Below are 3,639 nucleotides of genomic sequence, written 5' to 3' on the forward strand. Positions count from 1 at the left end.
AGAGGTTTTTACTATAGGGCACATGTGCTCACCAGAAAGAGAGAGACAGAGAGACAGAAAGAGAGAAATCACCCTCCAGGGGTGATGACAACACCACAATTCCTTCTTCTCTATTCTCCTCTCGGGATCTTGGGCATGCACGCACATGTGCCTGGCGTGAGTTTAAGCCGCCGGGTCCGGGTCTTGAACCGCGGTTGACTACGTGGGAGTCCAGCGACATAGCTATTACTCTAACTGCTGGTCCTACAAATGATACAGTTTTGAATATAAAACTAAGGACAATTAGCCCAAGTTCTGTGGCAGATGGCAGTGATGGTGGTGGGATTTCCAGGAACCTGCTCAGAGGATGTCAGTTGCAAATGAGCATGAGAATAACTCAATCTACTTCCACAGGGGAAAAGGATGTGCTTCCTTTCAGAAGAAAAATAGTTTGGTTAGGGTCTCAAACTTCTTGCCAGCAAAATGGCTCTCAGAAACTCACGCTGATCAACGTGACACATGCATTTTATTGCTCAGTAAGCCCAGGATCTGATTTTGATGAACCCCATTGACATGTATGTTTTATTGCTTGGTAATCCTGGGATTGGATTTTTATCAGCCTCTATGCCCATTTGTGCTCCAAGTTCTGCTAGACTTTTTCATGTGAATTGGTGGAGAAGTTTATGCTTGGATGGAATGACAGTAAATCAAACTGGAAAATGCACATACGTGTAGACACACAGAACAAAGAAGTTCACTATTTAGGATGGCTCTGGGTCCAGATGGGATCAGGGAACCTTTGAATATACCTTCCAGTAGTAGTGATGATATTAATAAAGGTAAGAGAGGTATGGAAGAAAGATCACTCATAGGAGCGACAGTCAAGGATGGTGGCTGGCATCACCTTTTGGGACCCTTGAAACAAGTTTTAGAATAATAAAAAAACATAGCTAATCCTGGACCTTCCTAGATCAAATTGGAGAAAGTCTGACATCATCTAAGTTACTTTTGGTAACCATTAGATGCCTCTCCTCTGAGATTAGATTTAGCCTATTATGTAAGAGCACGACACTGTAACTCAGGAAGCATTAGTTAAGCATCACTATGTGCATGGCTATCTGATGAAGAGAGAGGAAAAGGAAGATACATGATTGTCGAAGTCAAAAATTTCCCTGGAAGACATGACATCACTGAGTAAAAATGATTCTGGTGTGTGGCTGCTATGGTGGGCTCATTGGTGGAGGAAAAATATCCACTGAAAAGTATACAGAATGCTAGTTACACCCGTAACTTCATCATCACAGATCCAACTCCAGCCTGGCCCTACGTCTCTCTGTAGCCATTGTCTCAGGAAACTCTCCCTGATGTCTCCTCCTGGAGGTAGCCTCTGAACACTGATTACACTTTAACTGCATCTCTGTATTCAGTTTTCAACAAGTGACAGAAACTGAACAGCACATCACCAAAGCACAAAATTCTTCACTATTCTTCATGCACATTTAGATCCAAGAGGACCAACGATGCTATCTGGACTGTCTTTGGTATTTTGTTGCCTTCACTTTTAAGAAATTTCTTCTGTATATGTGGACCTGGAAGCTGCAGGTTGCTATCTCCCCGGCTTAGCAACTTCAGAGGAAAAAATTTCAATTTTTATATTATTTCAGCAAGATCCTTGGATTGAATCTTTTTGAACCAATCTGAGTCATATGCTCATTCCTGAACCAATCACTGTAGCCAGAGGGATATAATGCTCTGATTGACCAAATTTATGTTGGACTCCCACCCTAAAGCTATCCAGTAGGTTTAATCCATACACATGGAGTCATAGTGATGGGTGTTCTACGAAGCAATATTCAAGTTCCGTTATCCAGAGAGAAAGAGATTATCTTACCGTTTCATGACATATTCTACATCCCACCTCATGTTACAGTTACGTCTCCTTATCTCCCCTCCCAGACAAATGCTTCTTCTGGCCAGAACTCACATCTGTTCCAATGTTTCCTGCCTGACCCTGGGGAGTACTTTTCACATGGCAGGTGCTCAGTAAATACGGCTTTAATGGAATAATACATAGCCCAAGCTCTTCTTTTACTTTGCTTGGTGTAATTACTTTGAGAATCCCTGTGTGGAAGGAAATGCTCATTTCAGCACTGCTTTCCAACAAATACATCTTCATGTAAAAGGCAAAGCCTTCAGAGCTTGTATAGTTCTTGGTTTTTATGGTTAACAAATAAAGTTGAACGAAATTAATGAATGTGTCAAAATTTCTGAGGTTTTGATGACTCAGACTCATTGGGTAAATGTTTCCATTGAATGAAACAGATTTATCTTTCCATTGTTCATAACTGTAGGTCATTTAATAGATGAGGCAGGCTGAGGCTTCTGTGGAGACAGAATACTGAAGTGGGAAGGGTGGGAGGATAGGAAAGGTTTGCCAGGCATCTGGAAAGTTTGGGGGCTAAAAGAAGTTTAATGAAAAGTAAGGTACAGGATTCAAAATTTTTTCTTATGGAGATTTGGACTCAGCTTAGGAGAGCCAATATATAGTCTAAGAAAGGGGATTTGTTTATTTGGAAGGATCCCCAATGGGAATCTCTGTTTTCAAAAAGCTCCTAAATTCACACACTGGGCTAACTACAGAGGGATTGCTTAGGGAAGTTGCAAAAAGTATGTATTTCTTTCTTTTCTTTTTCTTTCTTTCTTTCTTTCTTTTTCTTTCTTTCTTTCTTTCTTTCTTTCTTCATATATTATTCATCTCCACTTTTTTTTTTTTTTTTTTTAGAGTTTTTTGCTATAGGCCACATGCTCTTGCCAGAAAGACAGAAAGAGACAGAGAGGCAGAAAATGAGAAATCATCCCCCAAGGGGGATGGCCATGCTGCAATCCCTTCTCCTCCATTCTCCTCTTGGAATCTTGAGCACACACGCATATGCACTAGATGTGAGTTTTTAGCCACCGGATTCAGGACTCGAACCACGGTCAACTGCACGGGAGTCCAGTGACAAAGCCATTATGCCAACTGCTAGTCCTGAATTTCCAAACCCATTCTCCAATTCCAATTCAATATAAATGTGGAGTAAAATGTAGAAATCTGCTTTTGAAAGGAATCTTGGTGAAGTCAGGTATGAGAACATTTGGATATTCTCTGGACTTCTGCTCATCTGCTCCAACAGTGCAGGGGGTGGTAAAGAGCTGAGAATTGAGTCAGCCAGATCTGGGCCAGAATCCTAGTTTTTCCCCTTACTACCTGGGAAACCTTCAGTAATAAGATATTTACATTCTCCAACATGCCGAAAAACAACAAAGACAATGGTTGTCCTGACTCACAGGGTGTGTGAAGATAAAAAGAGGAGGTAATGTACATACAACACACAGCAGAGTGCCTGGCCTAGCACACACCACCGAGAATTATTAAATACAGTTAGAGCTCTTACAGATGTTGGGTTGCAGGTGCGTTTCACCTTAAATAATTGCTTTGTTAGAAAAATGAGCAGTCCCACCTTCAACAGCAACAGCAACAATTTATAGAGGTTCATAATTAGATTACTGGAAAAGTCATGATGCATTTTTGCATAGTAAAAACATAGAAAAATGTGTCATGACGTTTTTGACAACCCAATACATGCTAGATGGAGTTCTAAGTGTTTTCCATTTATTAAC

Source organism: Tupaia chinensis, unplaced genomic scaffold (genome assembly GCF_000334495.1).
Source record: "Tupaia chinensis unplaced genomic scaffold, TupChi_1.0 Scaffold000231_1, whole genome shotgun sequence".
In the NCBI taxonomy this organism is placed as follows: Eukaryota; Metazoa; Chordata; class Mammalia; order Scandentia; family Tupaiidae; genus Tupaia; species Tupaia belangeri.